General features: G+C 42.5%; 1 protein-coding gene and 1 long non-coding RNA gene across 14 annotated transcripts in view; one reads left to right on the top strand and one right to left on the bottom strand.

Moving 5' to 3' along the window:
* The window catches only part of Ppm1b (protein phosphatase 1B, magnesium dependent, beta isoform), a 67,252-nt gene extending 46,607 nt beyond the window's left edge, over positions 1 to 20,645 (bottom strand). For 2 of the 12 annotated variants that reach the window (XM_006523861.4, XM_006523862.4), the window contains exon 1: positions 18,992 to 19,441. The gene's annotated coding sequence lies outside the window, so the exon portion shown is untranslated. Of the gene's footprint in view, positions 1 to 3,264; positions 3,367 to 12,314; positions 12,362 to 18,991; positions 19,442 to 19,738; positions 20,227 to 20,498 lie in introns of those variants that run through there. The other 10 variants (NM_011151.2, NM_001159496.1, NM_001159498.2 and 7 more) reach the window with 9 other exon arrangements.
* Positions 19,676 to 24,107, top strand: part of 1110020A21Rik (RIKEN cDNA 1110020A21 gene) — a 40,529-nt gene continuing 36,097 nt past the window's right edge. Inside the window, exons 1-2 of one of the 2 annotated variants that reach the window (NR_027930.1) lie at positions 19,676 to 20,186; positions 22,078 to 22,419. This is a non-coding gene — a long non-coding RNA (RIKEN cDNA 1110020A21 gene). Of the gene's footprint in view, positions 20,187 to 22,077; positions 22,420 to 24,107 lie in introns of those variants that run through there. The other variant, NR_027929.1, reaches the window with a different exon arrangement.

Below are 24,107 nucleotides of genomic sequence, written 5' to 3'. Positions count from 1 at the left end.
CCACATCATCAAGAAGTGAGTGCAGGCTCGCCCTGAGTTGTTGCTTCGTCAAGAGGTGAGTTGCATTGAACCACCACCTCTTCAGGAGGTGAGTGAAGTTCCACACTGGATCACCACTTCATTAGGAAGTGAGTGAAGATCCGCACAGAGATCGCCACAGTGTCACCCACACTGTGAGACAGAACAGAGAAAGGTAGGAAGAGTGGCTAGACTATGGGACAAGCATTAAGTAAACATGAATTGTTTTTATTGGAATCCCAAGGAATCCCTCAAGACACAAGGAATATGGGTTAAGAAAATTTGTTCACAGCCAAGAGCTGCTCCAGGTGGGAGAAATAGGGTTTAAAATAAAATAAAATAAAAAGAGTAAAACACAAAACTATAAAAACAAAATGACAGGTGTTAGAAAAATTCTTAGCTCAAGTACATTTATGTTGTTCTTAATTCCCAGAAGTTATATATATATATATATATGAATGAAAGAATTTGACAAGTTTGAGGAGTAATTAGGACAGTTAGAAAAGCAGGGCACTGAGGAACAACTACCAGAAGCTACCACTGTGACTCCTCTCCCTTCTCTGGCAGAATTCCCAAAAGAAGGAGATAAAGAGTTAGACTTTGAACATGAGAGAGAAAAAGAGAGAATAGGTTTCAGAAAAGCAGTTATCCCCTGTTCAGGACCTTTTAGTAAAAGAGAAGGAAAATGGAAATAAGCTATTTCAGAGCTCTCCTAGGGACAAGAGGAAATCGGGAGACGTCCTGCTTCCTCTCTGGCTCCTATGGAGATAGATAGTCTTAGTTCTGGTTAGAAAATCTGGGTCCCTTTGAGACATCAAGTTCTATTACCCGTCTATTGTCTGTTCTTGGTGCACCAATTTGTCCATATGTCTGTCAAGTAATGTTTGTTTTTGTTTTGTTGTTTGAATGGTTGTTGTTCTGTGTTTCATGTTGAAAAAAAATGGTTTAAACTTTATCTACTGGCTGTCTATCCTTTGATTTAGTTTAACTTGTTTAAAAGGTAGTCTCAATTTGCACAGCAGAAACTGATAAGTTATACTGCACTGTGGCTGGGAGTCAAGTACACCTGGAAAAGCCCTGCTAGAGGCTGATTTATCTACACAAGCAGCTCTTAAAGGGGCCAACAGCTTTTTGCTTGTAATAGAAAGTTAGCTTAAAATCGTTAACTCAGGGTTGGAGTCATTCTAAACAACACATGGCATGAGCCAACCCAGAAAAACAGGTCTTTAAAGATACTTCTAAATTGGGGTAATATTTTGTGTAATTATTATTCTAGGTGGCACACGCCTTTAATCCCAGCACTCGGGAGGCAGAGGCAGGTGGATTTCTGAGTTCGAGGCCAGCCTGGTCTATAAAGTGAGCTCCAGGAGAGCCAGAGCTATAAAGAGAAACCCTGTCTCGAAAAACCAAAAAAAAAAAAAAAACAAAAAAACAAAACAAAAAAAAAACAAAGAAAAGAAAGAAAGAAAAAAAGAAACTAGATTTATAAAGGATAGAATTTAAAACAATGTCTCTTCAATGAGGTATTCAATGCTTCTAGCACTAAGGTTATAAAGAATGTTTTAAGTATAAATCTTCTTAAGAAAGAATGTCCAGGGGCTGGAGACATGGCTCAGTGGTTAAGAGCACTGACTGCTCTTCCGGAGGTCCTGAGTTCAAATTCCAGAAACCACATGGTGGCTCAAAACCATCTGTAACAAGACCTGACTCCCTCTTCTGGTATCTGAAGACAGCTACAGTGTACTTACATATAATAAATAAAATAAATCTTAAAAAAAAAAAAGAAAGAAAGAATGTCCGAAAATTAGAGGTATAGACAGACAGTCGAATTGTTCCCCTGGAATCTGTCCTCACTGCAGAAGGGATAGTCCTTGGGCCAGGACTCTGGCAATATGCTCAGTTTATATTTGAGTTAATGCAAAGCTCAGAGCAGCCTCATCGAGGCTTGTGTGGTGTTTCTTTGGTTTTGCAAACCCTGATAGCAAAGTTTTGGGACCTCACCTCTCCTTGCCTCCCGAAAATTATTTTTAAGGGGGAAAAAAGAAAAAACAAAAACGTTATTACAGATCTATCCAGGTGTTGTTCAAAATAAAGTTCAAACTTAAAATATATGAAATGTCAATGAGGCTGTGGAACTTCTAAAGGCATTGCAATCTGGCCTGCCTACTCTATATAGAGTAGAGGAAGCTTCTGTAATCAATTGTTATCAGTTGTAATCAGTGTCAATCAAACATTAGCTGCTTATTTTAGTTACTGTATTTCAATGTGCCCACAGCAATTCTTTGATAAAAGAGAACAGTAATGTAGAATCATCTTTCTTCATCTCCAAGTAAAGTTTTAACATCCTATTACGAAGCTGTTGTGGTGTTAATCAAGAATTTTAGATAAAATCATGTAGATATTTTAAAAAAATCTTAAAACCCTGATGCCTATTTCTTGCCTCAAACAGCAATTAAATTGGTTATTGCAGAATGTTGATATTTGGTTTCTTGCATAGTAAACTTTTTAGGTAAAATTGATAGTCATTATACAAAAGGTAAGTTGTTAAAATTGCTTCTATGCATGCTTTTGTATTTCCTGTAAATTTATGCATGCATCCCATAAAAACACCTCTACTGTATTTATAAACAGCCCTTCTATGGGAGAGAAGTATATGTGATTGGATCACGTGTTTATTCTTTTGAGTTTCCTTCTGCTTCAGCACAGATAATCGAATTGTGTGCTGTAGCCAGTGTTTTGAAATATTGAAAAATGAAGCAGGAGGAGGCATTCATAAAGGATATTATAAAATAGTAGATTTGAAAGATTTGCTTTCAATGTTCTTTCTATTAATTTTAAAGAGCCAATGAAAATGTATCAATAGATAGTTCTTTCTCAAGGCATGGCTAACAGTCCTATATTATGTCAAAAATTTGTGGCCCAAGCCATTCAGCCTAATAGACAGCAATAACCAATAATATACATTATACTTTACATGGATGATATCTTATTAGCAGGGAAAGATTCTCAGGACTTGCTTCTATGTTATAGAAATTTACAACAGGCATTATCTGACAAAGGATTATAAATACCTCCAGAAAAAGTACAAACTCAAGATCCAAGGTAATTAGTTATTTAGGATTTAGGCTTGCAGATCAAGCTGTTTTTCCTCAGAAAATAATTATTTGCAGGGACAGGGCATTGTTGAGCGTGCCCATTTGACCATCAAAAATAGCCTACATAAACTAAAAAGAGAATTGTACCCACAGAAGGGACCCCCCAAGAATCTCCTCCAGCATGCCTTGTTTGTCCTCAATTTCCTGAATTTGGATGCCCATGGCAAGTCCACCGCTGATTGCTTTTGGCACCCTGAAACGACAAAGGACTATGCTAAGGTCTTTTGGAAAGATCCTCTCACATTCAGGTGAAATGGGCCTGACCCAGTCCTCATATGGGGTAGAGGCTCAGCCTGCATCTATGATACCAAGGCAGGAGCCACCAGGTGGTTGCCAGAAAGATTGATAAAAGCAATTAATAATGAAAAAGAATCCAGGGAACCAATCCTTCCCTGAGAACTTCTATTTCTCTTTTTTTATTTCAGAAAAGATGAAGATAATCGGAGAATGGGGGAACTCTCCTGTGGATGATTCTCCTGTGTGAATGGGTAACTGATAAACACTGGTAATAGAGGGATCACTTCACCATTTGCTTTTTATGACAGATAATTATACCACGAATGCCAAAACAAAAAAATCAGGGCCATCTTTTAGCTACAGCTGACTGCCCACCTGCAGGATGTCGAAATCCCATGCTATTAAATTTTACAAGTCTTATGGCCTTATCTGGAGAAACTTCTCCTGCTTTATGCTTCTTGTATGGTCAGTTCCATTCTTATTGCAAAAAGGAATGGATTGAAGAAAGTGTGGGCTGTCCCTATCGCTCCTACAGAATTCATATTGTTAAGTCCCTAAGAAGTTCTGAGGTTATCCTTCAGCAGCCTTATAAAAGCCACAATTTTTTCCTTTCTGCCACAGGCTATAATACTTGGGTCATATGGGATCTTTGGGATTCCAGATGGACTTCACCTGTGAAAGGAGCTATCTATAAGACACAACATTCAACCTGGCCCAGCAGACGAATATATGTTTAGCGCTCTCTTGTTCAAGTTCAAACAACACTCCACGCTGAGATACAGAATAAAGAAAAGGAGCTGAGTACACAGCTCTCCACATTGTCCACACATCACCCTTTTTCCTGGCTATCTCTCTGATACTTGCCAATATTACTGGATTAAGAAATGTCTCAGCCTGCTTCCTCTGTGCTGCATTAGGACATCCTCCACTGACAGCTGTTCCTTATCCCATTCCTTTAAATATGTCTGGTGCCAGTCGTAAAACCTTTTCCCCAATTTTTGAAGTATCCTTGTTTTTGATCCCTGAACAAAAACAATTAAAGTTCTGCTATACTAGTCTCAATGATAAATTGTGCAATCACACTAGCTTCCCTAGTCAGGATCTCATTGCCCCTGAAGGGTTCTTTTTTTTTTTTTTTGGTGTAATGGTACCCTTACTAAAACTCTCTCCAAAAACATAGATAAAAAATTGCTGTGTCTTCACGTGACCCTAGTTCCTCAGTTGACCTTGCTAACTCCCACCGAGTATTTGACCTGGGATAGCCCCCCAGATATTAGAATCAAGCGAGCTGTTTTCCTCCCTGCAGTGGCCGGCATCTCCTCTGTAACCTCTGTTGTGGCTGCAGGTTTGGCTGGAGGAGCTTTAACCCATTCTCTTCTTACCACCGCCAAATTATCTCAACAATTTGCATTGGCAGTGGAAGCCTCCATTGAGTCATTAGCTTCTTTACAGAGACAATTAACTTCCCTTGCCCAAGTTGCCTTACATAATCGAAGAACACTTGATTTGCTGACTGCTGAGAAAGGTGGCACCTGTCTCTTTCTGCAAGAAGAATGTTGCTTTTATGTAAATGAATCAGGTGTAGTAGAAACACGAATCTAACAGTTACATAAACTTAAGTTGGAACTCCAGAGAAAACAGTTTTCAGCCACTGCTGATAATTGGTGGAAGTCCTCTATGTACACCCTCTTGATGCCCCTCCTTGGACCTTTAATAAGCATTTTATTATTAGTAACTTTGGGGCCCTTTATTTTTAATAGAATTACCGGTTGTATAAACCAGCAGATTGATTCCTTGGCATCGAGACCTTTGCAGATTCATTATCATAGACTTGATTTGGCTGACAGAGGCCTTGCTGAACCTGGGGTTGATAATTCTCCTTCAGGAGCTGCATAGGATTCAGACCTGTGCATACTGGTTCTTGATAAAAATGAATCCAGTATGGGCACCAGCGTGGGTTGCACCGCAGGGGAAGGTCTCACACAGCAAGGAGGTTGGTATCTGTTTTCAACCTTATCCTAAGGATTTTTCTAAGGCTCTGCCTCCCCTCCCCAAAAGATACCAAGAGCCATGACTGTGGGTGGTGACGGTACCCACGGAAGGAATCAGGTCAATGCTCCCCGCTGGCTAACGCCCACTCATCCAAGGATGAAATGACTACTGATCACCCCAGTTACGTGGGGCCTTAGTGAAAATAATTAAAAGGAGGAGATGCCGGGAGCCATGGCTCTCAGGATAAAGGTAATTGCCTCCCTTCTTCTTGGGACTAGTAAATATGTCCTTCATATTTATGAAGCAGTAGTTTGAACCAGGCACTCCTGGAATTCCAACACCAATGAGAGATGATTCAATATGAATGTCACGATGATTCAAAAGTAAGAGGAAACCAATGCCATGTAACAGAACAAATGCTAAACACTACAAGTCAAGAAAACTCTCCTCAAATAAAACCCCAAAACAACATAACGAAAAGGTGGAAACTAGCCCAGGAAACATGTTCTAGCTAAACTCTTATACTTTTAAAAGGAAAAATCCTTTCCACCTTCACACAAAAAGAAAATAAAACTGGCATCAAACTTTGACAGCAATGTTCCATGCCATATAGTAAAAGTGATACTTTAAGGCATGCAATCAAAGAAAATACATGAAGCACATTTTTTGGATATTTGCAAATGATTTGGGGGAAAATTTACAAGTAACACGAGAAGCAGGATATTAGGACTGAAGAAAGGGTCTACTGAGGACAAGGCTGCTATCCTGTTGGAGGGTCAATGTGGCATCAGCTAAGAATCCATGCCTGCCATTACATTACTAGCTGTAAAAAGCCAAAACTGTCACCAAAGTCCATTTTACTGAGTCAAAAACTTGCAGATATGCCCAGGTATGTCCTTGCCTTTCATATTACCCCACTTCCTCTCTTGGACAGAAAACAGACCAATTCAATCACCAGCTGAAGCACTTACTTCAATTGTTTTAGCTCTGACCTAACTACTTAAATCCTCAAAAGCCTGGTATTACCTTCAAGATGGGGGACTGGGGTCGGAGAGGGGCAACACTACAAACATGGTGACTTACATATGTAATCCCAGCACTTGGGAGGCTGAGGCAGGAGGACTGCCACAAGGCTCAGGCCAGTATGGGCTACAGAGATCATCTCAAAAAATAAAACATGAGAACAAGCCAGATGTAGTTGTGCACACCTTAATTCCAGAAGCTCAAAGGCAGGGGCAGACAGATCTCTTTGAGCCTGATCTACAGATCGAGTTGCAGGACAGACAGCTAGGGCTAACAAAGAGAAACACTATTTTGAAAAACCAAAAGAAAAAGGAAAAAAACCTTATAGATTATGTCCCAAATCTATCATGGTTGTACAATTGACAAGTGAATAAATAAATGTTTAAAATGACTATCCTTTCACATAGCACTTGGTGAATCCTTGTGTTTCAAGCTGCGTTCTACTATATTTAAATATTCCTTTAAATTACTTTATTTTTGAAATCTTCTCAATGATTTCTGAAACCAACAAACCCACAAAAAGACAGGAAACAAAGAAAACCATACATTTAAGCAGATGTGATCAGAACATTATGGAGAGTATGTTTGTGTGTGATTCCACTTATCTGATTTTTCTTCTTTTCTGCCTGCTTTACTGTCAGAGGGTGAGTTTAAATGAAAACTCAAGGTATTAAACATGAATCTAAGTGTGCAGTTCCACTCCACTCTCCAGCTTATCCCTGTTGCTAAAGGTCTTACTTGGGCTTTGACCTCTGACCTATTCGATGTATCACTTCAGGCATGGTTTGATGAGTTCTTACAATGTGCCTGTGTCATCCTACCAACTCTCATGCCTCTCAAATGCCTGCACGCCTTGTCAAGTCCATCTCCCTACCCGAATTCCGGCAGTCGGTGGCCTGCTCTTAGGACAGTAGTTCTGCAATGAAATTGTATGCAACACGCACTCCTTTGTGTCTGGGTTCTTTGACTTCACTCGGTATATCTGAGATCCGTGTATGCTGTTATCATCTGCTTTTGTTTCTTTGTAACTGCCTTCATGGCTTTAGATTTTAAAGGGACTGAAGCAAAGTCTCCAGAAAGTAGTTTAAGGATACGAGCCTATTAGGAGCCTGAGTGTGTACATTAGTAGTTTAATTGTTTTAAAGAAAAAGAATTCCTTTCCTTGCCCAGAATTAAGAGTGTTTTCTCCAGCTAGTCTTGCTGAGCTAAAGTGATGTTTACATCTGTATTTAACTACTGGATGAGAAGACAAATGCTTGCGCTACTTAGGACTTTGCTATGATTTTATGCTTGATTTTAAAGGGGGCCAGAAATCACCGTTTCCATCTGAGCAAGCCTTCGCTCGCTCGCTGCCTCAGTTTCCAGTGTGAATGGCAGTGAGGTAAGCTCGGGGCTCTGCCTGACTTGCAGCTTCACCATCCATCGGCTCCCTCCAATACAGAAAGTATAAATTATAAAGAGCAAATTAAGAGGCAAGCAAAGGCTTCAAAAGTCTTCTGGAAACAATGTTATTTCTAGGCCTGGCTGTTTTAGTGCTTTGTGTAAAAGGAGTGAGTAGAACAAGAGTCTGCAGTCACAGTCTGATAACACAAAAGGAGTTTGCCTAGGAACACCACTGTATGAGTTCCAGTGTGTCCACCCCCCATGACACTTATGGTTCAGCCAAAATTGACTTCTGCAACCCTTACTTGGCTTCATAGATGAACTTTAAATTTTACGAATTAAGTTTGAATCTGTTCAATTACGCTGTAATAAATAAAATTCTCACCCAAACGATCTGCCACTTCAATCTACCCACTAGTATTAATGACAAACACTTCTTGTAGCCCAAAGCAGAAATCATCCCTTTTCTGGATACAAATCCAACCACAGTTCTTGAAGTCCCCATCTCCCATTAGTGCTGTTGCTGAAGTGTCCCTTTCCAGCCACAGTGCTAATCCTCACATCACCACCTGAGGCACCTGCTTCCCTCCCTGTAGTCACCTGACTGCCATCATCTGCCCTTTCTCTAGAATGTAATGCACCCACACTCTAAATGTTCCAAGGGAAGGTGTGATGGCTTCTCATGTCTCAAATAGGGGGTGGGCCCCCCCAAATAACAGTAACAAAGCACCCCACTAAATACAAAACAATACCTAATCTAGGCTAACCCCAGTCTCGGTTAGCCCTGAACTGCAACGGCTCAGCCCCATGCAGGGCTGCACTCTGGGCATGCCCACCTCTGTCTCCTTGACCCACTCAGTTCTCTATTAACTAGCCAATGAAAACAACAGCATTCCCCACTCTTTATCCTAGCCTTTCACTACTTCCCTTTAGTGGTCCACTCTTAAAGCAACCACTCACTGCAAACAGTGGGCACACTAATCAATTCCTATCACCTGCTCTTTCCTGATAGACATAAAGTAGCCCTCCTGGTCCCTATTGGTCTAACCTGACAGCTGTTTTGAGACCAGAATCCATTCATACTGGCTCTTCTTAGGGATCCTTAGGACTAAAGAAAAACAAAGCAATAAGATGAAGAACAAATTAAGGAATTTCTTTAATGAAAATAAATATATAGTTATAACAAAGTCACCTTGCTCTCCCACCTACTAAACACTGTATGAGCTGCACATTCAAACACCATCATCCTAAGCACCCATACTTCAATGTGTTTTAACTACTTGGGGGGTTTTAAACTATCTTTAGGTTAAAATCTTTAATGGCATCATTTTATAGAGACACACAATCCTCAACAGTGCACAATAAACACCTGTATTTTGCAAAGTACGTCCTGTTCATATATACCTACAATCATTTTTTAACCATTTTCTAAAAAAAAAACAAAACAAAACAAGAATATAGGAAGTTTGATAAGTGATAATGGCAAATGCACAGAAAAGGAATTATGGCCAAAAGCCATCTGAGAACCTTGACTGGCCCGGAGTGGTAAACACCCTAATAGAAAAACACAAAATTAAAGCCGCAAGAAAATAATCATGTTCACCACTTTTGGAGGGACAAAAGAAACTTGAAATACCAAATAGACAAGAATCCAGAGCTATGCTATGAAACACAGTAGCCACCAGCCATATGTAGCTAGTGAGAATTTGAAATGTTGATGATAATCCAAATGATTCCAGTAGTCAACTCCAATTCTTTAAATTCAAATATATAATAGTTGACTCCCATAATTTGTCCATACAATATAATTCTGGAAAGATACACTAATTTCTTTTTATATATTGATCATGTCTGAAAACATTATTTTTAAACAAATACCTTGTAATAAATCATCAATAAACTACTATATAGACTTCGGTGTGCCCAAATCTTGTGACAACCCTGTATTTAAAAATTAAGCAGGGCTGGAAAGATGTCTCAGTGGTTTAGAACACTGGCTACTCCCCTAACAAGTGGTACGGGGGCTGGCTCAGTCTCTGTCCCCGCCAGTGGATCCCCTTCCCCTACCTGGACTGCCCTGTTGGGCTTCAGAGGGAAAGGATGTGGAGGAGAGGTGGCAATGGGGGAGGGGATTTATAAGCCTGGGACTGGGAAGAGAGCATGGGGTGGGGGTGAGAGGTCATGGGAAGCCTGTGATCAGGATGTAAAGTGAACTTAAAAAAAGTAAAAACAAACAAACAAAATACAACTCCTCTCATAGAGGACTTGGGTTCAAATCTCAGCATCCACACAGATGCTAACAATCATCCAAACTCCAGTTCCTGGGGATTCAGCGCCCTCTCTTGGCCAGCATGCATGTGATACAAGCTATAAATGCAGGCATAACATCAATACACACAAAATTAAAAATTAAATAAAATCATGTAAACAAAGAGTGGCCAAAAAGCAAAAATAACAAACAAACAAACAGAAAACCTGCACTAGAGCATAAATGCAGATGAGCAAATACCCTCAACTACAGACAAACTTACTTTAGAAAGGCGTCAAGATAAAGATTAAGACTAATAAGGAAATCTCGTTCTTTACTGACTCTTGCAAACATTTACTACCCTAACAACCTAGATTTTGTTTATAAAGCAAAATTGAGAACTTGTTGCAGAATATTTGATCACACTGTGTACCCCAAGATTGTGTTATTTACTGGAAAAACCTGTTTCTAGTTATGGTGTGGCTCAATCCTTAACACACACATTTAATCCCAAACAATGAAGGTAAAGTTAGTTTGTTGAAGGAAGCACCCATCTTTGAAAATTATGTCTAGTTGAGGGGCAGACAAAGTGATGAATCAAGAGAAAGATCTGACAGAATGAATCAGTGATAGAATACTCCCAACTCTCCTAAGGAAAGAGAGGAAAGAGAAGGAGAAAGAGCAGTGCAGGGGAGTAGAGGCAGTTTTACTGGGAGAGTTTTACATAGACAGGGACAAGCCAAACGCAGGTGAATTATGAGGCAGAAGGTTACACAAAGTTAGTATGAGGCCAAGCAGGGCAATTCAGTGACAAGTGAAAGAAGCCAGTTTGACTCAATCAGCTTGGAAAGGAGTTTGAGCCTGAACAGCTGATTTGAACCAGCCAGCCAGAGTTCAGAAAGAACTAGAAAGGGAGAGCTTCCTCAGCAACAAGTTTCAGAGGCTGACAACATTCTAGGCCTAGAAGATTCTAGGCCTAGGTCAGCAGACTGAGGCAGTAAGCATCAGAGATGACAATTACATCAGGCAAATAAAAGTCACTTTTACAAGAACTATTATATATTAAACTAGCATTTGTTCTTACACCTTACAATTTGATTCAAGACACTACTGACCAATTGAAACCCAGTTTCCCCCAAGTTTAGGCTCACCAACCATTAAAACTTTAACTTAACCAAACAAATGATAGAGACTGGGTGTGCAGCTCAGTACTAGAATGCAAACTGAAGACCCTGAGTACTCGCCCCATCACCCCCCCCCCAAAACAGGAAACGAGAAGGTTTACTTAGATGGAATTACCTGGTCTCTTATGTCATAAGTGAAACCAATGCTTATTTTTATATTGTAAATAAATACAAGTAAATTCACCTTAAAGTTAAAAACTTGATTCACTGCAACAATGAGGATCACAAAATCTTACTCACAAATGAAAAGATCATCATGAATCAAAACAAAAACAAAAACTCACATCTTTCAAGCTTAGTGTGCAACGCTTGTATAATCTCAGAAAACCATCTTTACCAAACTGTATCAGTACACAGAACACTAGAACCCTGTGGCTACAAAAGGCCCAAAGCAAGCACCTGCTTCTCAGGCAGGAGTCCCCACTCCTCACACAGAAAAAGCAAAACCACCACAGGTAACAAACCAAAGTCATGAAATTAGAGGAGTGGTGACAACAGACAACCTGAGGACAGGAAACTAAAAACAAATTAGAAGCATCAATCATCCTTTGGCTGAATTGTCAAATAAACTGCTAGAGAACAAAAGTAGCAGCCACAAGTCAGTATCAGTATTATCAGACACTAGTGGTCAGCCATTAATCATTTCAACTAGGAACAGAAAAGAACAAGAGCCTTTCCCAACACAAGTAATAACATTCATTTTACAGACATTCCCAGGCCCATAGTCTACCTTTTGTGGTGCTGAAGATCAAACTAGGGCCCTAACCTAGCCCCATCCCTTACTTGTCAACCGACCCAATGGAAGTGCTGTTCCTCTTCTCACTAGCCTACCATTTCTCCCGCTCTCCCTTCTAAAAACTCTCCTCTTACAAGGCTGGCACTAAGAGGAAACTCCTGGGTTCTTAGTGTAAGGACCGACTCCTCTCTCGGGGTCTCATGCTAAACTAAATCAACGCTGCTCTTAAGCACAATTTCCCCTTCCCTAACACACTCCACTTTTTGTCCAACTGTTCAAGAACTCTTCCTTTCCTCTTGTAAAACTAGGGAAGCCCAGCAAGACGCAGTCGTACAAACCTGTTGTCCTAACTACGTGAAGGACTGAGGCAGGGGATCACTTGATTCCATGGCAGCCTAGGCAACAGTGAGAACAAACAGTTAAGTTCTGATCAGTTTTAAATGTGTAGAGAAAACATACACATGCTCTGTTTGAAAGCAACCCAAAAGGAGTGCAGCTGTGCAGAGAACTAGAGTCACTGGCTCTCTTGAACAGAAGAGCTACTGGGGTGGGGTGGGGGGGTCTCTCTTGTTCATTACAACCTGAAATAGTACTGTGCACGCACATCACTGAACCCGAGTAACAGAGAGCTGTATATTAAATACTTTACCATGGTGAACATTTTACACCTCTGTAGGTTGTAGCCTAGAGTAAATGAAAACAACAGAAAATATCCCAAATATTAAACTTGTATCATTTTGGGTTAATTTTTTTCTCAACTGTAGGAAAATATAAAAGACTACCTACATTCAGTAGAAAAACCAGGCCCTTACCTCAGAGGTGAATGTTTATAATTTGGGGTAGGAAGACCTATGAGCGATTAGATACCCTCAAGCAACATAGTAACTCCTATGTTGTCCAACTCCTAAGAGTATCTATTAACTGCCCCTTTTCAATATTTGGAGCACTTACACTGAATCAAGAAAATGTGATTCTATTTAAGAGCCAATGATAGCAGCCTCGAGCTTAAAATACTTTGAAATCCTTCTTTTTTGTTTTCCAGAGTGATGGGATTAAAGGCCTGTGCCACCAGGGCCCATGAGAATTCCTCTAAATTTTTTCATTCATCTATGTATCCTTTGCCAGCCCAGCTTCTTCTCAGGTACCCACCCCTATCAAAATACAAACTATCCACTTGAGGCACTCTGTCTGTTACATTACAAATCAGAGAATTTAACCAACTTTTTAGTTTTCATTAAAAAAAGTTTTGCCGGGCATGTGGCGCACACCTTTGATCCCAGCACTCAGGAGGCAGAGGCAGGCGGATTTTGAGTTCGAGGCCAGCCTGGTCTACAGAGTGAGTTCCAGGACAGCCAGGGCTATACAGAGAAACCTTGTCTCGAAAAAACCAAAAAAAAAAAAAAAAAAAAAAGAAAAAAAAAGTATGTTTCTATGATACAATGTATTTTTCACCAACCATCTATTTTGTAGTGAAGGTCATTCTAAATAAACAGAACTCACAATGCTCCGAGACAGACGTTACCCTCCCTTCCCCCCTCAGTAACTGGCTCCATCCCTAGAAGCCTCTTCAACAGTGGGCAGCATCCAAGAGCAGGCCCTTTGCACCTAGTCCTGCTCGGCAACAGATACAAAGTAAGTTTTCTAAGTAGTGATGCTTCCGAGGTCAAGATGTTTAACTTCCCAGAAGTCAATTAAAGCCTAAACACAATCTGGATGATACTTCTTTTTGTTCATTTGACTCTTTTTGAAACGAAGTTTCACTATGTACACAGACTGGCCTGGAAACCTGGCATTTCAAAATTCTCCAAAAGAAAACACTGAATCTACTCTAACCTTAACAATAAAGTAGTAATGTAGGGACTCCGTTTCCGAGTACACTGGTATAAGGACACACACACACACATATACCAAATCAACTAGGCAAGTCATAAAAGTTTCAAAGTGGTAAACTGCTTTAAATATCACACGCCTCTACTGTGTGAAGTACAACTGAATTATTAAAAGTAACAACATTTAAAATACCTACTGTTGCAGAGCTTATGGGAGGCAGGGGCAGAGGGGCAGAGGGGCAGAGGGGCAGAGGGGCAGAGGGGCAGAGGGGCAGAGGGGCAGAGGGGAAGTTCTCTGTGAGTCTGAAGCCAGCCAGCCTGGTCTACATGGGAGTTCTAGAGGCAGGAGGGAGGGAACTAGATAGTGAGACTCCTGGACAGAAGAAAAATCCAACAAACAAACAGACAGACAGGTATGTGTAGATGTGGTACTTCACAAGTGGTTTATGTCATCACCATAATTCAGAAGCAAAATGTTTCTGTTAAAATTAAATTGGGGAAAAATAGCACTCTGGAAGAAAGTATGGGCTGGGTATTAGCACAGTAATAGATGGTTTGTCTAGCATGTACAAAACCTTGGGTTCAGTCTCACCAAAAAAAAAAAAAAAAAAAAACTAAAAACAAAACAGTGGGCTTCATGATATTCATGTTTTCTAGGATACTAGGTTATTAAAATAATTAAATCTCCAACATAGTATTACATATAAACTTGGAATATATATAAATATCTATAAATCAAGAAGTCAGCTGCCGGGCAATGATGGCACATGCTCTTAATCCCAGCACTTGAGAGGCAGAGACAGGCAGATCTCTGAGTTCAAGGTCAATCTGGTCTACAGAGTAAATTCCAAGACAGCCAGGGCTACAAAGAGAAACCCTGTCTCTTAACAAACAAACAAAAAAAGAAGTCAGTAAAAGGTCCTTTTATCCTCACTGACCTAACCGCCTGATCACACTACTGAAAGCTAATGCAAGGGATGTTCTTTCTGGAAGGACTAGATCAGATCAACCTTCTCAACTGAGGTTACTCAAAGACACAGACTAGAAACCGTTCTACCTGTAAGAAAACTTGAAAACATGCTGGGGCTCTAGCTCAGTGATAGAGTACTTTCTAGTATTTCTGAGGTCCTAGGGTCCATACCATGAACACAGGAAATCGGGGAGGGAGGGAGGGAGGGAGGGAGGGAGGGAGGGAGGAATAAGGTGATCAAGGGGCATAAACAGTGATTTCCAAATGACTCCCTAAAGATGCGGGTTGAGAACACCAAAAGTAAACAGCAACCAGAGCCCAGGTAAGAAGGGCACTCAGCAAACACCTGCCTAGCACTCACAAAGCCCTTGTCCTAGCTCGAGCACCCTAGCTCTCAAACCAGACAGGCCTGAGCACTCCAGTAACCCTAGAGCTCTCAGGAGGTGGAGGCAGAGGGTCAGAGAAGTTCAAGGATAACCTGAGATTTGAGGCCGGTCTGGAATAGAGACCCTGTTTACCAAAAAAAAAAAAAAAAAGTAAAGTCCAGATTATGAGACTTTGTAGCTTTTTCACATGTACTCATTAACTGGTAGAAACTAATAAATTCTGTTCATTTAAGATGTTTTACACTCAACAAATATAAAACACAATATCTAAATAGTTCCCAATTTTACTCTATCTTCCCTTCACTGACTTTACAGAACAGCAGTGTATGGAAAGTAGTCTAATCATGTACCTGGAGTCTGCCCACATTTTCAAGAATCTTACCTCAGATCCTCAGCTAATGAATCCTCTGAATCAGTACAACTGTTACCATTCTTGGCTATTACACAACAGAACTTAAAACAGCAGTATTCAGGATCTTCTAATTCTGACATGAGGTCACTAAGGTAAAAGATACGAGCTGAGGAGAGGCCTTGGGGAGTGGAGGTGCCTTGGCACCCAGAGTGACATCTAAGGTGGGTCCTCAGGGCTCACAGGGTTGAGGGCTCACCACAGCAGTGGCTGGAGGGCAGACCTATCCCCTCACTCTCACTTCTAAAATAAAAAAAGAAAATAGGAACAAGGAAGAATCACAGAAAAGCTAAAACTATCACATTCTTCAAATCTCTTACCATTCTTCATACCTTAAAATTACTGCATAAATAAATCCTATTAAATTTTAAAGTTGAAAAAATTAAAAATAAAAACCACAACCAAAATTCCTTGTATAAATCTGATACCACTGATATTTCTCCTATTAAAAAAAACAAACAATAAATCACCAAAATTGTATTTTGCAGAAAACATAAAATATGTATTCTAAGAAGTTAATTTTATTCACTTTAGTAATATTTTTAAACGCAGTCTTGCTCTGTGGCCTCTGGAACTTGCAATTATCTTGCCTCAGTGTCCTGAGTGCCAGGGGATAGGCCACTATTAGGATTAGATTATTTTACTCCTTTGTGTGCACGGTAAGGTTATGATGTACTTTCAGAGGATTACACATAAATACTCATGAAATATAAATTCCATAGGTTACACATCCAAGGTGGGAGGGGGAGAAATTTATGCTCAGTATCAGATACAATAAAAGCGATTTACCAACTCACAAGGACACAGACCTTCCACTTTTGCCTCAGCTGATATTTAATAAATCTCCATATCTAAGTGATACTATATGGCAATTCAAAAGTTTCCACTAAAAAATATGCATCATTAGAAAGAAAGATTCTAACTTTCAAGGCTACTTTTTCTCATCTAATCAACCTATGAATCAACTGCTCTTAGAAGCACAACCTTTAGACAATATCCCACTCCTCTGGATGACATATACTCTTAGGGGACTTAATAGTTATGTGACTACTAACATAAAACTGTGTATTGACATGAGCATCCTAGGAACTAAAAAGGCTCTCCCTTACTCCTGAAGTCTTCACAGACACCAGACACACAACGGGTGCTGAAGCTCTGCCCACCATTTACAAGACTCACCATACCAAGTTCAAGAAAAGTGGACAAATACCAACTAAAATATGAAAGCTCAAGTGACAACATACATGAGCATCCGTGAACACAAGGTACCAGGCAGAAACTGTCTTAGGAAGTTATGAGAGAAAATGCAACCATTAAACAAGCAAAAACAAAGACTTAAAGCTTCAGAAGAGAGCGTTCAGGAGCTGACGAGCAATTAGAGCACTTGCTGCTCTTTTGGAAGACCTGGGTTCAGCTCCCCAAGCCAAAATGGCAGCTCACAGCTGGCTGGAACTGGTTCCAGGAGAGCTCCTGCCCTCGCTCCCTCTTGGCCTCCACTACTAGCACCAGGCACTCACGTGGTGGTGCAAGTGGGTCATTTACACATTGTAAGCAAACACTCATGAAACAAATATAAAAAAATAACTTTTTAAAATATGAAAAGAGAGGGGAGACAAGAATGGTGATACACTATAATCCTAAGAATCTGAGGCAGGAGGATCACTTTGGGACCAGCCTAAGTAAGTAAGACCAAGGTCAGCCTGAGTCCCATTTTGCGATCCTGTCTCAAAGAAAAAAACAAAAAACCTCTAACAATTGGGGGTGGGGGTGGGGGGACGGTATTTCGGATGTGTGTGGAGAGGATTGCCCCACTAAATAATAAACAGTAACAAAAATTAAGTTCTTACGACAGCACACACTCTGTCCATTTGTAAGGACCACAAAAGCATTTTTTTAAAGAAAAAAAAAATCACTAGCTGGGTGTGGTAGTACAGACCTTCAAGGCACTTGGAGACCAGAGAATCTCTGTGAGTTCAAGGCCAGTGTGGTCTACACATCGAGTTCCACACCAGCCGGGGTTATATAATCAGCTCCCTATGCCCTGGTCTCAAAATAAATAAAAGATTATCCTTTAAATATTATTGCAAGTGAAGTCTACACTGGGAAAATTCTATAATAGTCAGAATAACCTCCATACTCAGAGATGATGTATTTCAAAGGCAACCTACAAAAGGAACACTGTAATTGCACAACAGAGAAAGTAAATGAAGTAGTATCTATGAACATGTAGGGGCCATCGCGCAGAACACACTGTGACTTATACCCTCTTCACTGGACAACCTACCACTTCTCCATCCAGGCAGTAGGCTCAACATAAAGAGTTCCTGTGCTAATCCCACAGTAAGCTTCAGTTAACTCTCACATCACAGGAGCTATAAACGTTTGTTAACAGAAAAAGAATGTTTTTCCCAAAATAGCCGCATAACATGAAGACAACCCAAATTCCCTAATAATCCCTTTATAAGACTCCTGCCAGTTTTATTTTGATACATTAAACATGTGGGGCCTATTTTAAAAGTTCTGTGTGACTTACCAAAACAACTTCTTAGTTGTTTTTAAGTTTCCAAGTTGTTTTTAGAAGCGCTTGAATACTGATGAATTTGGGCAGCTATCAAATCCTTAAGAGGCAATTTTTTGCCAAATAAGATGGGCAAACGTCCTAGAGGTGCTAAAACTGGTATTAGAGGTCATGCAACTTTTTTAAAAAATGAAGAAATGGCTCTAACATTCACCAAGCCCTTCATTTATATAAGTTTATTTCAGGGTTCTTTTCAGCTATGCTTAATGATACTTTCTTTCCTTAAAGGCTTTTAAAGATAAAAAGTAATGACCGATCACATAATACTGTCCAGTCTATTCTTAATGGAATTCATGTAAACTTGAGATGGAGTTCATAGTAATTTCATTTAAGAAGCCCATTGTTAAGCACGACACCCGAAATTTTCGGACCGTGGTTGGTGGGCAACACACAGACACGAACCCCCGAGTCTGGCTAAGAGGAGCAAGACAAACGGTTTAAAGCACAGGAGGGGGAAGGAGGCCCGGAGAGGCACAGACAGAAAAACCAGAAAGATTTCACAAGAAAGGAGAGCGGAGCGCAGGGGAGGGCAGAAAGCGACCGGGAGAGAGAGCCACACCGAAAGGTGTTTTCCGGAGCGGCGGGCAGGACTGGGTGAGCCGCGGCCTTGGGGTGGCCCGCGCGCCCATGGGCGCTGCCTGCACGCCGCGGCGCGAGGGGAAGCAGCGGACTTCCACGCGCCCCGGCAAACTACTCCCTCGCCGCGCCGCGCCCCGCGAAGCCTCGCGCGCAAGCGGAGGCGGCGGCGGCAGCCCAGGCCCTGGGCCTAGCCCGGTGCTCCGAGAGCAGGCTGGACGGACGGACGGCCGTTCCCCCACTCGGCTGGGCGCAAAGCGGCCTTACCTGGGGCGAAGGTAGAAAGGGAGGTCTCGCGGGCTCGCCCGCCGCACAGCCGCCCGCGGCCCCCGGCTTTCTCCCGAGACGCGACACCGCCTCCGCCGCCGCTTCGCCCTCGGGGGCTCGGCCACCGCCGCCGCCCGAGCTGTTTACACCGTCCGGCCCCTCACACCGCCGCCGCCGCCTTCTCTCCAACCCAGAGCCGCTGCCGACTCGGCCGCCGCCACCTCCTCCGCCGCAGCCTGATCTCTCTGGAGCATCTTCCAGCCACCGGACACGGAGAAACAGAGACTCCAGCCGCGCCGGCAGGAAACTCCCCCGCAACTGCCAGGGGGGACCAGGCGGTCAGAGCACCAGCGGCTTTTCCGCCATTGAGCAGCGGCCGCTCCGCTCCTTCTGCAACCCCCCTCCCCTCCCCGCACCGCCGTCTTTCCCCGCCCCTCCTCGGGCTCCGCCCCCCAAGGGCACCCATTGGGACGCCGCGTGTGTCACCGCTGCCCTCGGTTTGCTGAGAAGCCTGTCAATCTACGTTCTCCCGCCCAACCTGGCCCCTAGTATCTTCTGTGCTTCTCTTTCCCCGCCCACACGGCCCCGCCTCTGAGTCTTTAATTTCTCATTGGGCGTCAGTGCCCACCTTAATTGGCAAGGTCAACTATCCATCACACACCGCCCACCAGTGAGGCCCAACCCTTCATTACCATTTACTTTATTCAGCCCCACCTCCGCCTTGCCCTAACTCCTGACGTCACCGACCTGCCCACCCTAGTAGCCATAGGTAGAGTCCTCCGTCAGTCAAATTACGCCCCAACTCGAAGACCGATATCCTTTTCTGATTGGTTCAAATGGCGGCCTGATCCTCCGACTATTGGCTTCCTCTACTTGTCCGTCAAGAAACCAATTTCCAAGTCCGTCACTTCGGCTTTTTTTAAATGAACGCGCAAAAGTATCCTAAAAGGGATTGGCTAGTATTCGTAGATGGCCAAGCCCCGAGTCTGCGGACCCTGCAGTTCTGACCTCTACACTTCGCGGAGAACGAACACCATAAAGAAACCAACGGGCAGTCCAGTTATAGGTGGAAATTGGTCCCACCCGGAGTGGAGAGAGCCGGCTTCTGATTGGCCAGAGAAGTGCCCCTAGACCCTCATTGGAAGAAGTGGCCGCCTCTCTTTGGCATAGAGCTGTGAAGGAAGAGCTCAGAAAGGTTCGAGAAAGGGCCTGGAGAGAGGCGTTGTTTTGCTTCAACTACGGGTGGGGCGCACGCGAGAGTGCAAAACTGGGCGCGTAGGGCTCTGGGGAGGTGATGCAGGGAGGGAAAGAGCCCGGATGTTCCCTAACAATGAAATCATCTCTGACCAATCAGAGCCTCATTGTTGGGATACCTGCATGACCTGTCTCCAGCAGGGGAGAGTGGGCGGGAAGTTGAGAAGGCTGAAAAGCCACTTGAGAAAATGGGACAGGAGATCCCTTCGGGATGATTTTGCAATGGTTCAGATTGTTCGTTCTTCTTATTTACCTCGACCTCCTGCCTTCCAGCCCTTGGCAGTTCCGTGTTTTGTTTCTGAGTCTGATTTTTAAAACTCCTGTCTAGGCTCTTGACATTCACTAGGTCATTCCTCTCTTAAAGAGCACCTGCATTTTGCTAAGCGTGGTAGGTAGAACTGGAGATACAAAAGTAAGGCAGGCAGTCCCAGACTGGGAATGGTAGGTAATCATTGAACGTCTGCAAAGGGTAATGATGACATAAAGGAGTCTCCCTCTGGGTATGATTACTCGGAAGGCTTCACAAAGGCCGGGAGAAAACGGTCATCTAGTAACCACATTGAGCTAGAAAGTGAACCAGGTTAATTCTTCCAGATCAAAGTGTAATGGGGCACTTAAGCGCTCACCTGAAGAGTTTTTAAACTCGCTCAAGTCTTTGAAAGACGTTTTCGATCTTATTCATACTTAGGTATAAGTTAGTTGGGACAACTTAGGTTTAGACCGACCTAAGGGAGTGCAAATTCAGCTTTGAAAAGAAGGACATATTTCTGAAGCAATTTCCAAAGTGAAACTGGCGGAAATAAACATTTGGTTGCAATTCAGATTTCTCTGGAACTTCAAGTTTAAGAACTCTGTCTTAAGGTTTCTATTGGGACCATGAAACACCATGGCAACCAAAAAGCAACTTGAGTAGAAAAGGGTTTATTGGACTTACACTGTAGCCCATCACTGAAGGAAGCCGAACAAGAACTCAAACCTGCAGATAAGAGTTGATGGAGAGGTTACTAGCTTGTTCACATGGCCCGCTCAGCCCACTTATAGAATCCAGGACCACCAGCTCAGGATGGCATCGCACACAATGGGCTGCCCCCACCCACCCCCACCACCCCCATCAATCACTACTTAAGAAAATGTTCTACAGGCTAGCCCACAGCCAGCTCTTAGGAATGAAAGTTTGTCTCCTCTCAGATGTCTCTAGCTTGTGTCAAGTTGTCATTAGAATGTAGCCAGCACACATGGTGTTTTTTCAGGATAGTGGGCAAACAGGTTCCTAAAATTAGAATCACCTGAGGTTCCAAGCTACATTCATGCCTACAAAATCCAGAGCTCACTCTGGGGAGAAAGCTCACTACAATACAATTTTATTTCATTTATTGTGATTCTGGAGATTGAACTTCGAAAGATAATTTTTAAAAGTAGTCTTTGGGTGCTAGATTTTTTTGTTTTGTTTTGGTTTTGGTTGTTTGGTCAGTTGACTGTTTGTTTGGTTGGTTGATTTGGTTTGGTTTGGCACACCAATTCTTAGACCCAGTGACTGAGAATTGGAGACAGCCATAAAAATTTCTTTCTCTGATTTTGCATACTGTAGGTGAGCTTCAATAAAGAAAAGAAAGTAAGCCCACTTTAGCTCTGACTACCCCTTCAAGGGGCTTCATTATGGAATCAAGAAGGGTTTAATTACATTTAGTGTTTGTGTGTGTGTGTGTGTGTGTGTGTGTGTGTGTGTGTGTGTTTGCAGTGGAGGTCTGAGGGCAATTAGTTCTTGCCATCCTGTAGGGTCCCAGAGTACAACTGAGGCTATTAGACTTGATTATAATCTCCTATCCCTGCAGAGCCATCTTCGACAGCCTGGGAATTATTTAAATGACTTACACAATATATTTTTTAAATCACACCTTTGCTTGGGACACCTTATATTAGAAGATTGAAGTACGGGACCTCACCTTCCAAAATAAGGATCAACATGCTAAAGATCAACAAATAAGGGCTCTTGGATTCCCTTGCCTCGAGAACCCAGGCAACCACAGACAGACATCAGAGCCCTGTCTCGCACTGCTTGATTTCCTCTTGATCTCCTTTGGCAGACACTCAAATGCAATATGAGATTCAGTGATGTAACTAGGCTGCGGATTGTATACAACTCACTCTTTAATCACTAAAAGTAAGAAAACATAACTGAGGTTTTGTTGTTTGTTTGTTTGTTTTATGTCTAAGACTACAATGAGATCACAGACGAAAAAACCATTAGGTTAACTTTCTGAATTACTGAAGCTTAGCAACAAACCCTTAAAGAAGCCCCCAAAGGATTCACAAGGTTAAACGGCGGTATGTGTCGTGGTAGATAGGGGATATGTCACACACAATCAGCACCGTCACAATGGTTCTGCAACAGCTTGGTACTCTGGTGACTACACCCTGAGCCTTGGTTTGCCCGACCATAATGCCTTTCTTTAGAGCCACATAAAGAGCAGTAGAGCCGGGCGGTGGTGGCGCACACCTTTAATCCCAGCACTCGGGAGGCAGAGGCAGGGGGATCTCTGAGTTCAAGCCCAGCCTGGTCTACAGAATGAGTTCCAGGACAGCCTGGGCTACACAGCGAAACCCTGTCTCAAAAAAAAAAAAAAAAAATTGAGACAATGCTAAGTATAAGGTAGAAAATTGTCCTGATTAGGATGCTCGTTTTCTTTATGCTGAGCTGGGGTCACTTTTGTTTGTCTTGAGACAGGGTTTATTGTTTTTGTTGTTGTTATTGTTTTTATGTAGCCCTGGCTGTCCTGGAACTCACTATGTAGACCTCACTGACCTCAAATTCACCAAGATCGCCGGGCGGTGGTGGCACACGCCTTTAATCCCAGCACTTGGGGGGCAGAGACAGGCGGATTTCTGAGTTCGAGGCCAGCCTGGTCTACAAAGTGAGTTCCAGGACAGCCAAGACTATACAGAGAAACCCTGTCTCGAAAAACCAAAAAAAAAGAAAAAATTCACCAAGATCCATGTTGAGTTTTTAAACCCCCAGAAGAAACAGCTGAGGTTCGCCTATTCAACATATCAAAGAGGACCTGGCCTCCAGGTTCTCCCAGCATCCCTCAGTCCTTGCCTGTTACAGGTGTGACTGGCATACCCTGCCCTCTACCCGGAACTCATCAGCCCAGGCACTGGGCTGCCCTTCCCCTAGGAGCTTTTCCCTGTATAATCCTGACATTTGGTACCTGCCCCTTTTGTGCCTCTCACCCCTTTGGCCTCCTGGCTGCTCTTGGCTCCCCTCTCACCATCTCTCCTTACTAGGGTCACGGTCACGACCACTGTTGACTCTCCTAGACGTGTCTGCCTCTGGCTATGCTCTCCCAGGTACTATAATAAACTTTCTCCCCCACCACACCCAGCAGCAGTCATGGCCTTTCCTTTCCGCCTTTCCTTTTTCTTTCTTTCTTTCCCCATTCAATCTACCTCCTGGGTGCTGGCATGAGAAGCACACACACACCACCGCTCCAGCTCTGGTTTTTTGGTTTTTTTTTTTTTTTTCACAATAAGACATCAGGGCTAGGAAGATGGTTTTGGTCATAAAGAGCTTGCCTTGAAAGCACTACAGTCTGGTTTCCATTCCCAGAACTTAAATAATAAAAAGCTGAGTTTGGTAGCATAGGACTGTATCCAAGCGTGTGTGTGTGTGTGTGTGTGTGTGTGTGTGTGAGAGAGAGAGAGAGACACAGGATCACTGACCAACCAGCCTAGCCTAACAGAGGTGCTTCAGACCATGAGAGACCTGATTCTTAAGAAACAGTACCCTAACCCCACCCCCTATTACACACATGCTCTTGCACAGGCATGAACATAAAATATCAGATAATCACATTTCCAACAC

Source organism: Mus musculus, chromosome 17, assembly GCF_000001635.26.
Source record: "Mus musculus strain C57BL/6J chromosome 17, GRCm38.p6 C57BL/6J".
Classification (NCBI taxonomy): domain Eukaryota; kingdom Metazoa; phylum Chordata; class Mammalia; order Rodentia; family Muridae; genus Mus; species Mus musculus.
Note: the sequence above shows the minus strand (reverse complement) of the source record. Positions and strands in the feature narration are given on the sequence as shown.